The 14010-nt window shown below is 38.6% G+C and overlaps 1 protein-coding gene across 2 annotated transcripts in view; it reads right to left on the bottom strand.

The window, feature by feature from the left end:
• MCC (MCC regulator of WNT signaling pathway) overlaps nt 1-14010 on the bottom strand; it is a 205606-nt gene that overhangs the window by 130497 nt on the left and 61099 nt on the right. The window contains exon 1 of one of the 2 annotated variants that reach the window (XM_054178594.1): nt 6114-6224. The exons of the other annotated variant lie outside the window; for it this stretch is intronic. The gene's annotated coding sequence lies outside the window, so the exon portion shown is untranslated. Of the gene's footprint in view, nt 1-6113; nt 6225-14010 lie in introns of those variants that run through there. 2 annotated transcript variants of the gene reach the window in all.

The raw sequence follows: 14010 nt of genomic DNA, 5'->3' as shown, positions 1-14010 counted from the left end.
GCAGCAGAATAAATAAGTGTCTTTATGGAGGGAGTCTTGTCACAATGACAGCTCAGGTAAGAAGCCACCTGCAATAATCCAGTCAATTCTGAGAAGCTAAATACTAAGCAGAAAATGAAGAATGAGGCAAATTCAGAAGAAAAAAAGTGCAACACAGTAAGAGGCATAAAGCCACTGACTATTATTTTGTGTGTCCCCCTACTCTCAAATGCCATCTTCATCACAAGAGATTTGTAGATCTGTGAGATACATGAACCTGAGACACATAATTTGGGTAAATGGCAGAGAACATGAGCAGCTAATTCCAGGGTATTGGCTCAATGACGAAGTGCATTTTGTCCCACAAGAATGTAGATATGGAAGAATAAGAAAGGTATGTACATACATGTTTCTCCCTGACTATATGATTTTGGTCAATTTGAACAATCTCCCAAGAGACACTGTTGAGTTTCCATTATTTGAAGCACACTTAAGAGTTAGAAAAGGCTCTAAAATGCTACACAGTAGTAGTAGACGAATATATATGCACAGTACACTGAGCAGTGGTGTTAGAAACAAACCAAATCCTTCACTAACTGTAATGGCTGAGTAAATAATCTGAGGCCTTTGACACAGGCTAGTGTTTTATGCTACCTTTAAAAACTTTCCTTGCATTTAGTCCTCTAAATCTTTGTCCTTAAAAAAATACAAGTGTATGAAAGCAAAAGGGGAAAAAAGCCCAAGAAAAAAGTCAGTATTGAATTACTCTTTCTCTAAAAGCCTTAAGAAATGTAACATATTTAGATCAATGAAAACTTACCAACACAACTAGATTTATACCAATACATTTTGTTAGTGTATTACTATCTCTTGTGCATAAGCTAATAGTTTTTCTTAAAATATCTCTTGTAAACATAAAATAATTGTGCCTGAATTCTTTAGAGGAGTTGTCATAAATGAGCAACACTACAGGAAAGCATGTAAATCCATTAACTGGATAGCCTAGTATAATTTTGATTGGTATTCTAGTCCTGCTTTAGGTTGGCATTCTTTCTGGGTTACCACAGAAGACACCCTCAAAACACATTTCTGATTATCTCCCTCTTTCTGCTGTAGAGCAATGAGTGAGCAACTGACTGGCCAGATGCTTCACTGCCAGAGGAAGTCAACCCACCACAGTGCTCGACAGCACTGAGCAACTGCGTGTTCCCTATTGCTTACAGCAGCTTGATCCTCTCCCTTGTTCCAAATACACTCTGAAGAGTGATTACGAAACAGTAACAAGAGGGCATATAATTAAGCAGAAACAGGAAGTAACTAAGTCTAGAGAGGTTGGGGGGGAAGGGGTTGTTTGGGGGGAGGGTTTTTTTTTTGTATTTTTGTTTGTTTTTAATTTAAGAACTGAAAAGATGCATCCAGCCTGTTAAAATTAACTTTCCAAAATCTAAGTGTTACATAACTCTCAGAAAAACAGGAAAAATACTTTGTGCCAGAGGAAACTTCAACAGTTGACTAAAAAATTATATTAAAATATGAATGAATGATTCTGATTCTGCTGCTTTCATGCTTGCTGTAATCCAGCTCAGAACAAAAGGCTTACCTCTGTAGGTCTGACTAATGCACAGCTAATTTCAGAAAGAAGCAACTTAGAAAAATCATCAAATAATAATCTGGTCCTTATGCTGTAACAGCCAGAACACAAAATGATTTAGTGCTATAGCAGGTAGAGGTCATGTGTTCTGTAGCTTTTCAGAACTCATCTGAGTTTTACTACACCCAAAATCTTCTTTCCAGTGGAGTGAAATGCCTTGCATCCTTTAAAGTTATACTTCTATATTTTATAGAACCTCTAACATAAGAAAAAAAAAAATCGGACAAAAACAATAGCACAGCTAATTGTCAAATCATAGCGGAAGTTAAGCAAATGCTACTTTGGAGGCAAGCTCAGGAAATTCTATGACCATGACCCCATGTTTCTCAGTCAAGAGCATGGAAATAGCCTGCAACAGTGATGCAAGTCCCAACATAAAGATAACAAGGCAAATGCGGTCTCCAGTACAGAACAAGATTCTCTCAACTGAGACACTTCAAAGAAACACCTATTTCCTTAGTCCTCATGACTGTCCTTTATGACTCACTAGGAAACTCAGTGAGTTACAGCTTAAGCTGAGTTCCTTGTTACCAGTCTATTCAATGTGTGCCTACACGTTCATATACTCCATCCTACATGCACTGTGTCACTCACACACTGTACTGCCTATTTGCACCTTTGGTTCACATCACTAATAAGGAATGTATCAATGATCTCTCTCTTTGCCTGCTCTCTATCTCCCTCAGAGTAGGAAAGCTCGAACCATCCTTTTGGTACATAGCTTTGGCAAAAGGGCTAATTCTGCTTCTTTCACACTGAGATTCTTCCCAAAGTTTCTGATTTCTTCCTCTCCGGTGCTTTTCTCTACTATTAAAGACCTGCTTTGTGATGTGGTCATCTTGACCATTTCCATAATTCTCCTAGGATACCTAGAACAGCATGGAAAAATTGTATTGTCGTCACTTCTTAGTCTGTACCACCTCTCAAAACATCTCTGCTGTCTCCGTGGTGAATTTCTTCTGTCTTCTCAGATATTTTATTAAGGTGTTTATGACTTCCATGAGGAATGGTTCATTTTTGTCTGTTTTTTTGAATTGACTGTTTGTCTGTTTTTTTAATCTCCTAGGAGAGGTGAAGGTAAGCAGAACTGTGACAGATTTCCTCAAATTTAAATCTGAAAACTAATGGTGTAAAACCAAATCTGGTTTACCCAAATTCTAAAAAGCAGATTGGCAACACTAATGAGAATTAATCAGGTCTGCTACTGGGCTATGAGCTCTAACTCTAAATGCTTGCCTATGCTTCCGAGAGTAACCTATATACAGGGAGGTGAAATTTAGGCCCTCTCTGAGCAACAGATTGTGTGAATAACCAGGTTTTTGGTGTTAACAGAAGACAGTCAAAGAGAGCATGTGAGCAAGCATCAAGATGTGCACAACTGCCTCTGCAGGCATGGACTAGGGTCCCCATAACAGCTATAAAGCATGTAATGAGTTTAAACAAGGAAAAGGAAGAATAAACAAGAGGAAGGCCTGTGGGGATGGCTGAACATCTAGACTGCAAATACTAGTTCTCATTATTCACTTTGCTGTAGTGACACAGTGACAAAGGACAGGAAGGGAGGTATCTAATAGCAACAACAATGTGTATATTTCAGCTGGAAATAGAGGATTTAACCCACTGGGTAAGAAAAGCAACCTATCTGAGGTGCTGTCTTTAGCATTAATTCAAATCCTGCATTCCAGAGGACAAAAGACAAGAAAATTTACACAGCTGATGAAATACTCTGTGTAGAAGATTAAAATTGTTCCTTATTCCCTATTGTATTTGGTCTGAGGTAATCTGTACCACATAATTTTCTAATATTGTGCAGGATTAGACAATATACTGGTAAAAATAAAGCCACCTGAGTCCTGTCTATCCACAGCTGCCCTTCTGTTAAGCATGAAGGAAGTGAACAATGCATTTGAACTTCTGTTGTTGCCGACACAAGTTGGAGATTTGACTTAATAATATAGCAGTAAAAGGTGAATCTGAGTGAAAAGGCCACTGTACCAGTCATACCTCCCATTCTTACTCAATGTTTGGAAAGACCCTCTCTTTAAGAGGAAGAAAAGGGACTTAACAAAAAGATAGGTGGTAGGTGATTCTCCTCATGTGTAGTTTTGGTATATACTGATTCATACAGGATGCATACAGGGCTAAACTAGTCCAAGCACCTTCAAAAAGAAGTGGTAATAAGAAAAACTCAGTCACACACTTTGCAAGGCTTGGACCAACAAAACAGTGAGTTAGGCATAATATAAAGTAAGAATTGCTTTCCATGTTACTTTGATGTTGCAAAAACCCCCCATACAACAAAAAGGAAGGTGGATACACATCTTTTTCTTACAAGTAACTAAAAAAAGCCTTGAAGGTTGATAAAAAGGCTGTGAAACCCCCCTAGTTTTCTTTAAAGCATAGATACCTTTGAAAAATACTCTGGATTTCCAAAGAACACATTTTTAAATGCAGCTCTCTCCCAGCTTCCTCAACAACAGGAAAGTAGCTAAGCCACAGGAAAGTAAATGCAAGAGAGGATCCAGCACTATAAATCCTTTCTGCATGTTTCCCAGCCTCCCAAAGCAAGTAACAACTACTCGACAAAGCAGGGGTAGTTTGCAGCATTCTTTAGAATCACTGGCCGATTTAAAATGAAAATTGATGTTTAGAAGTAATTAGTAGTACAGGCATGTTCATTACTCCTAATACACACATGGAAAGAGAGTGAAATGGACTGTCTTTTTCTACCTTCTTCATTGTGAACTCAGTACCAAGAACTTTGTGTAAACTACGTATAATTCCTCCCCTTCCAACACCTGCTCCAATTCTGATGAGCTTTGTCCCTGTTGCAGTAGCACTAAATTAGAGAGGGTTCTCCAGGAGACTTCATGACCTTTCATAAGAAGGAAAAAAAAAAAAAAAAAGCAAATGCATTACAGGCTCCTGAGGTTTACCTGTACTAGCACGTGCAAGAACTGAAACGGTGAGGTTTGTTTTGTTTTCTAGTACAATAATGTAGGCATAGATGTGGGAGGAAGTTAAGGCTGTAACAATAGCTGTTATCAAATGATTGAGACAAAGGAGAAGTGCTTACTGAACCTGTATGTTTTTTATCTGAAAATTTTACTACCATTATCAAGACAGTATTTTGCATAGATCCTGCCACACAGAGAAGATACTTACATAGTATGGTAAAGAGGTTACAGATAAAAATGTGCAGAAATTAAGTCTCTCTCAAATACAGTGTAGTCAGATGTGTGATCTAAATGCTAATTACTGTAATTAGTACTATCTTGTATTTTTCATGTGTCTTTAGCTCTTCTGTACTGTCAGGCAGATTCACATCAAAATGCCATTTATAATCTGCCTGTACCTGGCATTACAATAAATGCACTGATGTAGATAAAAAAGATCAATAACTGAAAGCAGGTCTATTCTTGCAGCTGACCTCTGCCATGTTTCCAGCTGGCTACAACACTGATCAAAATATGATACAAATTTTTTATACTCTAGTAGAATTTGGTAAAATGCCATTTTAAAATGTCAGCCCCATAATCACAGCAATCAGTACTTTTAACACAAGGATAATTTGTTAAATAATTACTTTTTAAAAAATGTATTTTTAGTTAAGGACTTCAATATTCTGTATTTATTTCTATGATATAACTGCTGCAAACATTTTCTGAACATTTTATGAAAAATAAGGTTGTTCTTTTTTTCTCTTGTACTAGTTGTGGGGATGGAGATGATTAAAAGCTATGATGAAGTTTTCCAATCAAAGGAAAGTATATATTTATTATAACATGAGGTTTTGTCTGGTTTGTTTTGAGGAACACAAAGTTTGCCTGTAACTCTAGATCATTCTCTAACTTAACCTACCTAGTAAGTCAGAATTATTTCACAACATTTAAGATTTCAATGGTCAGCTCAGTCAAGTAATTCATCTCACTTCTATGTCTGATCTTTTCCCACTCTTTCCTTGGTCCTCCCACTCCCAGTATCTCACCTCTGAAATCTTTATATTCACGCCGTTTAACTACCACTCAGTACCACCCGCAATTCTCTATGCAACCTACACCTACTTCCGAAATACAGGCTAGCAATCTCAGCACACATCTGCCAAGAGAGTTTGTACGACTTCTTCCAGTCCTTTCTGAGCTAATTACTCACTCCATGTTCATACAAAGGTAAAGGTATTTGCAGTGCAGAAAAATCAGAATAATATTTTAAGTTACTGCTCTTCCCAATTAATTAGGATCAACGCAGAGGTTCAACACACGAGAAGGGAACTTTTATTACCCAAACCCCAACGCCCTTATGTTAAACCTCAGATTAAAAGAAGTTACGTTTTGTTCATGCAGTTTGCCACCTGCCTCAGGTCCCCTAGGTGCCTGTCCCGTTCAAAACAAGGGGGAAAAGTTGCAGTTACAGAAAATGGAAAGGGAAAGGAGGGAAGACAAAAAGCGTCCCCTGTCACCAGGCATCTGCTCTCTTGCCTTACCTGGCTCTCTCATCCTCAGCAGTGCAGCGAATACCCAGGGCCGGTGCGAGCACAGAACTTCTTACCGAAGAGCAAGCCCTCCGCGCCAGCAGCCCACTGCGGACTTCTCCCTGCCCCCACCGCCTGCTCCGCCTCGCCCTTCCCTCTCCGCCCTCCCCCAGCTTGGCCCAACTCCATACGGCCGCAAAGGAAAAGCTGCCGGTCAGGGAAAACGCACCGCGTCGCCGTGTAGTGGCCATGTCACGACGTTTAAGATGAATACCATTGTGGGAGCAAGAGGCGAGTGCGCAGATTGGTGGAAAGCAAGCTGCGTTGGTATTCTGCCCGCATGCTCACGGAGCTGGTACGGAACACCGCTTCATCCTGATTGCAGAAGGAAATGCAATCCATACACTCACCTAGTACGCGCGGATGTGTTTTTTAACTCTCAGCGCATTCCCCACCCCGTGCGTTCTGTTGCCACCCCTGGCGTTCTGTTGTCCCCACCCGGGGCAGCGGGTGAGAGGTGCAACCCAGGGAGCACCCACCAGCCGGCCAGCCTACTGGTTTCCCCCTTCCTAGACCCTCTCCAGACAAAACCCTTGCCCGGCTGCGAGTTGTGTCGACAGCTGTCTGCTTCCTCTGGAAAGCTTTTCATATTTATGAGTGTGTGCACGTATATGTACACATTTGGGAGAGGAAGGGGCGAGAGCTAATTGCCCTGGAAGAGAGGAGTGGCCAGTCGAGCAACAAGTCCTTGAGGTCCCTTCCAACCTTAACAATTCCATGATTCTGTAAGTACAACCCAAGTAAGTGCCAGACTCGACATATGGCAATAAAGTTGCCTTCTTAAAACAGAAGGAAAACCTCCTCCCAGTCTACCATCTCCTTCATCTACAAAGATCAGGCTATCCTGTGTCCCCTCTAGAAATCAGCATGAACACCCATCAACACACTTTTCAAGTACATCCAAGCCCCTAAATCCAGTAATGGGAGAGACACTTGGTATAATCCTGCATTTTTAGCTGCTCTTTTCTCTCAGTATCTTCTACACAGCCCTCTCTATTCCTCAGATACCTGCTTCATTTACAGTTTATACAAAATGTTACAAAATGCACCGATTACTCATTATTTGTGAGAATTTCTGTTTTCCTGTTTCTTTATGAAAGCTCCTTAGCCACATGAACAGGAAACCTTGTGGTAATAGGCCTCCTCCCTTTTGTTAAAAACACTGATGCTGACTGCCTGGGAAGCGAAAACAAATCCATCCTGAGTTCAAAGGCATTTCTGAATTCCAGTTGTTTCTCTGACAATGCTGTGTTACAGAGCAGCCAATTTTCTTTCTGACAGCAAAGCAGCAATCTGCACTTACAAAAATCCTACATACACAACAAATTAAGCTTCTCATATATGCTTCTGAACAATTCTTTTACCTTAATAAAACCAGCTTACTTGTCCTATCATCAGTGAATGGAGCATCTTAAGTCTAACAAAGCTGCAATTTTTTTTTTAATGCAATGCAGTTTAATGAAGCATTTCATATTCTCAGTCTCTGCAGCATAGGAAATAGCTTTAGCCTTCTCTTTGAGTCAGTCCTCCTGCATTTAATCAGTTCATGATGAAAATGTGACAGCAGGACTTCTCCATCGAGACTCGTATCATGTCAATAGGCTCTTTCAGGATTACCCAAACCACAGATTGCTTTCCATCTCAACGGTACTTTATAGACCTTGTCTGGAGGCTGGCAATTGTTCCCCTTGCATATTGAATTTCCAGAGTAGTAAAAGATTTATTTTCAGGTGCTTACATTTGGCATAAATTTCCAAATAACAAATCAACAATAATAAACATGCATATAAGAACAGAGCACAAAAAGCTCCATAGCTCAATGTAAGATTAGAAGTCACAGTTTAGAAACTATTTTTTTTTAATCTGAAGATGCGCATGTTCATCTGGGTTTCAGTCATAAATACCCCTCTGACAAAACATTGACATGCAACATTACTTAATAAGGCAAATTAAACCACTTTTTTTTCTGTTCAAGGAGCATCCATAATGTCTATGTATTCTATGTATTCTATGTAAGGTGGTAAGATATTTCCCTCTTTTGTGTGAAGAATTTGACTTCTTAAACCTAAATCTATAGTTGCCATCATCATTAATGAAAAAAAGAAAAGCCACACACAAAAAAACCATCATAACATATAGAGGATGATTCTAAAACTCAGCAAAAGACAATAAAATGTCCATATAATCATTGTCAATACTCAGCTTACAAATGACATCACACTAAACTCTATTCCAACTAAAGTTCTGGGTTGCAGATCCTAACCACACACATTGCAGTGTAGACTTACTACTATCCACATGTAATCATTTATATTTGAAAATGTGCATATTATTTGTCACTGCTTCTTGCAAACCTTTTAATAGAAAGCAAACTAACTAGTGGTCAGACTAATATTTTTTCCCTCTTGCCTATGGTGTAATAAAAACAAACAAACAAAAGCCTTTTTAAAAAATTTTAAATAAAGCCACTCTAAAAGAGTCAATAATTTATGAATGAATGCCTGTCTCTTACACAAACCATTAACAAAGCATTTCCACTAATTGGCACTATGTGGCTGAATGACAGATTTCTTCACAAATTTGGTTTGAAAACTAATGAAAAATTTTACTTTTTGAGCTATTTTACTGAATATTGAATTCCCTCAACACTTACATATATGGATTTAAACACTGGAATACATGAATACTTTCCCCTAGATACCTGTTCCTGTATAAGTTCTAATTTGTAAATTTGAATAGCATTAAAACAAAACAAATTTAGCTCATTACTTGAAGATTAGTAGTGTATTTAATGAGAACTGCGTTATTTGAAAATACCTCCATAAATAATGTTTGTTAGCTCCTTTGAATTACATGACAGACTGTTTTCAGAGCTCCTGATCTCAAGCACCAGGTGACTTGTAGTCATTCGAGGTTTATCTCTCCAAGTCATTGTTTCCATATACATTCTATAACAGTCTTGCCTTGCAAGCTTTTACTTATTACCTGATTAAAAAAAAGAAGTAAAGGGCAATGAGGCTGGTGAGAGGCCTCAAGCACAAGCCCCATGAGGAGAGGCTGTGTGAGCTGGGATTGTTAGGCCTGGAGAAGAGGAGGCTCAGGGGAGACCTTATTGATGTCTACAACTACCTGAAGGGTAGTCTCTTCTCCCAGGCAACCAGCACCAGAACAAGGGGACACAGTCTCAAGCTGCACCAGGGGAAGTTTAGGCTCGAGGTGAGGAGAAAGTTCTTCACAGAGAGAGTCATTAGCCATAGGAATGGGCTGCCCAGGGCGGTGGTGGAGTCACCATCCCTGGAGGTGTTCAAGAGGGGACTGGATGTGGCACTTGGTGCCATGGTTTAGTCATGAGGTCTGTGGTGACAGGTTGGACTTGATGATCTTTGAGGTATCTTACAACCTTGGTGATTCTGTGATATGATTCTGTAAAATAATACCATGTTATCCATGCTACTGTACTATGCTGTAATAAGTGCACAGGTATTGATACTCTCCTCTTCATAATTTCACTATTTGCTCTGTTTCAAAGCTGTTTCAGAGTCTGACCCTGCCCCTTAGGCCATACCACCTTTGAGCTGTGCATTCGTGATCCATGCCAAGTTGTCCTTCTGATCCCCTTCCTCATAACTGATACCAGCATACCTCTGTAAATTCTGGGTCAATAATTGATTTGTGATATTGTAAAAGATGGCTTAGATAATGTGCAGCTTCTCAGGATTTATTTGCTTTGGACACTTAGGTGCTTGAAAACCCTCCCTTAAAGAAGTTTTTTTCCTCTTTTGTGTAACAAATAAATAATAAACAAACCAGCTGATCTTCACTGAATGAAGTTGCTCAAACTGCTTCCTAGTAAAGAAAGTGAAAAACTCTTTCTGATATCCTCATTTAAATGTATCCTCAAAGACACAAGGTTCTGACCAGCACATTGACATTATCAAAACAGTTTAATAAAACTGTTGTGAAAGAGTCAAGAGTAGGTACTTCTGTCAATGATTCATGCCACCAGGGACAACCAATTCTCATACTATCAGAAGAAATATCTGAAGGAAAATGGCAATAACTTGACATTTATAGTATAAAGAAACAGCCAAAGCCAATGAGGACAGAAGCATGTGCTTTATAGCACACCAGCCTCTGAAGCACTCACATTTGGAAAATACTTGACATGCAACACAAGCATCCTGCCAACCAGTAATGATAACCCTAAAGCTCTAAGTACATATAACCACCTCTTCACATACCCAAAATATCTGTTTACAGCTGGCATATAAGTAAAATAGTAATACCAGAGTACCCTGGGCACCATGCAGAAATCGTATGTTCAAAAATAGCCTTTGTAGAAAAATCTTTTTTTACTTTCAGCCTTTAAACCGTCTCCCTCTTCCTCTAATAACAAACTGGATCTTTAAAAGATTGTTTTAATAATTACTTTAAAAATCTGTTTTTTTGTTTCAGAGAAATGAAGTCAATATCCAGCCAAACCATATGCAATACCCAGCAGAATCAGAAAAAAATGCACTAAAAGCAACAGGTCTATATACACATTTCCTTTGGATAGGTTGCAACATATTCCTCAGACAATAATTAGAAAGATCTGCTGTTGTACCAAATGTCTGTTATGCTCAGTGCTCCCAAATTACATTAAAGCAGTTAGCAGCTTCATGTGGCTTTTTAATGGGCATAGCTGATTCCAGAGATGAGCTTTGTAGACCATCTGTTGGAAAAATATTTTCAAAATGTTTGGAACATATCATAGATAAGTGTGAGTACATTTTTTTTTCATTAAAAATAGGCCCTCTCACTAACTTTTTAATGAACTTTGTTGAGTAAAATTTATATATCATCTCAAATGCAGTATCTGACTAAGGAAGCGCTCAAAAGACTCATCATCCTATCCCAGACCCTGCAAAGAAAGGAGGGAAATCTACAGTTACCAGTGAACTAATTAATATTACATGATAATCACTCTAGCCATAGCAACTCTGCCATTTGAATTGCTCCAAATAAAACTGAGCATTCTAACAGACTAACAAAATGGGGTAGGGCAGAAAGTGAATAGTACTGTGGACTGAAACCTTTCTAAAATGTGAGCAATGCTATGACAGCCATCCAAGTCTTGTCTGTCTCTGAAAATCATGTCTTCCATTCCCATCTTCAAAAAGCAAAGTGCTTGGCAAAACAATTATATCTGGGAAGCAATGAACTCAGGAACAGGACAGCTTTGTATTTCACACACACAGCAGACAGCAATAAGCATAACCAGTTCAGTATGACCAATAGATTGCAATCTGTACAACTAAAACGTCTATTTTTGTAAGTTAAATAAAACCAAAACTCAACAAGTTTTTCAACAGTTTCTTCTTGTATGTACTTACACAAGTGCAACAGCTTTTACATATTTCGTGCATAGAAAAACTCTTGTCTGAAAACCTAGCCTCTTAGTGATTCTCACGCAAACAGAGTTAAGCCTCTGCTACTGAGGCCTTTAGATTTGGCCTAAAATTGCCTGCACAAGTAAATTCATGCCTGTAACCAACACTTTTAAAAATAAAGGAAGTGATGAAGATTTACCAGAACAAGTATAGGGCTGTTTACACATATCTAAACTGCAAAAAGGCACTATTTTCAAGAACACCAAATACATCTGATTGAACCAATCTTTTGGCTAATCCTGACCACTACTCTGCAGTCTCAGTCACGGAAAAATACTAAATACTCATTTGAAGGTATCCCAACATCAAGCAAAAAACATTCAAGCAACAGCAGTTTGCTGCGAGCTGATCCATCTACGTTGTCCTTAGTACTACTTTAAGAACATAATAATACATAATAATATGTTGTATGTCATATATAATAACCTACATAATACATAATAATATAGTTCTTCATAACACACAATTCTGCATTGTGTGGTTTTATTATTCCTGTTTCTAAAGCTGAGTGAAGTGCTGCCTCAGTTTAAAATAGGTTCTACTGATTTAGCTTAAGTTAGTTCAGCATATCTGACTTTCTTATACAAAATGTCATGATTTTCAATTCTCCTCTCACCCACCTCTCCCTCATGTCACGCAAGTAGAGTTTTTAAAGTTCCATTTTGCTTACCACATTGATGTGTGGGAAAGTTCTTCATGCCCTGGAAAACAGGAAGCTCTATTACACTAAGAGCCACATATGAAGCAAGCCGATGTGGGTGTGTCCATGATAAACAAGTATGGACAGTGATCCCATGGAACAACTGGTTGCATTATAGTCACAGAATTTAACACCAGGAGAAACATTGATGATCTAATCTGACCTTGTGCGTAACACAGACTATATAACCCCACCTAGCAGGTACCTGCCTCAGTGACAAGTTTGATACGGTAACTCACCAACACTGGTTTTGCCAGATCCATTTTGAAACATTCACCTAAAATGCTAATTTGAAGCATGCTGCATCAGGCAAATTATGCACCTCCCAAAGAAAATTTCCAGATGACAGAGACATGTCCTTTTCTGGATACAGAGATTATTGCCCTAAATTACCACCCCATGGTTGTGCTGACAGAGCAGTCCCTCACTAATATGCACAAAGCAGCCAAATTAGCTCATCCTCTAGCAGGCAGACCTGGTGCCTCATGGAGCACACACAAAGGATGCAACACACAGACATTAGCACCAAAAGTTCCAACAGTCGAGCCAGCAGCTCTCTAGGTAAAGCCAAATGCACTGTTTTAGCTCAAGGTCTTCCACTCTACCCTAGGATAAACGCTTGGGGAGGACCCAAGACAGTTCTACTACATGACTTCAGTGGACTCTCACAGTTGTAACACCCACATGAAACAACCCAAGCAAAATATATGTTCTACTTCCAACTGCTTCTGGCATTGAAAAGCTACTCAGATATACTAGTAGATGTGTTTGCAGGTATGTTTTGTAAATACAAACACTTTTTCTGTCACAGAGGCAAAACCTATTAGATTCATGTGATAAAATTATTTCAAGTTTTCATATTCTTAAATTATTGTACATACCTTACCTCTTCCACTGTTTTTCAAGCAATTTGTTTCACAGCCTAAGGCCATGTACAGAAAGAAGTATATTTTAATTTGAGTTTTAAACTCTTGATTATTTTTAGAACACAGGATTTTGTAATAAATTAATTTAAGTACTATATTTTACAAATTGTCAAGATTATAAGATGTTCCTTATAACTATGGGTTTCAAGTACTGAAAATTCTCCCTGGAAAACATTTGCCTTCTGACTGCAGTCTACCAAGTTCTCTGCTTGGGCTTCTCTCCTTCAGTATTTACCACGAGTCAGCACAAAATAAGATAACCTTAGTGGTCTACCTGAGTAATCTGTCTTCAAGTTAATTATCTCTCCTGCCCTTTCAAGAGCAGTATTTATCAGCAGATTCAGCATTAGACAGATAGTTTTTGCTTACTGTACCTATCTTTCTATTAATTTCACGCATAAAAACTGTTTGGAAGAGTTGCAGCACAACAAATTGTAGTGTGGAGGAAACAGCTGAAGCATGAATTGAGTTAGAAAATCCACAGTGCTGTAACTGCACCTTTCAACTCTGTGCCCCTGCCCTTTGCTATATGAACTACTAAGTTAGCTACTATACTCAATTCTGCTTAGTTTACCACTAGCAAAAACACCAGAAAGAAGCAGCATTTCCACAAGATATGGAATAAAATCACTATCTGCTTTTTACATTCCAGGTTTTCTTTTTGAGTTACATATATAATCTAGATGTTTAATTACCCATACAAAAGTGCAAAGAAAAAAATCCTTAACAAATTACAAGGGCTTTTCCATTTTACTGGTGTGTAGGTATGTTTTTTTGGCAGCTTCCAAACT

Source organism: Dryobates pubescens, chromosome Z, assembly GCF_014839835.1.
Source record: "Dryobates pubescens isolate bDryPub1 chromosome Z, bDryPub1.pri, whole genome shotgun sequence".
In the NCBI taxonomy this organism is placed as follows: Eukaryota; Metazoa; Chordata; class Aves; order Piciformes; family Picidae; genus Dryobates; species Dryobates pubescens.
This window is presented reverse-complemented; position numbering and strand designations above follow the sequence as displayed.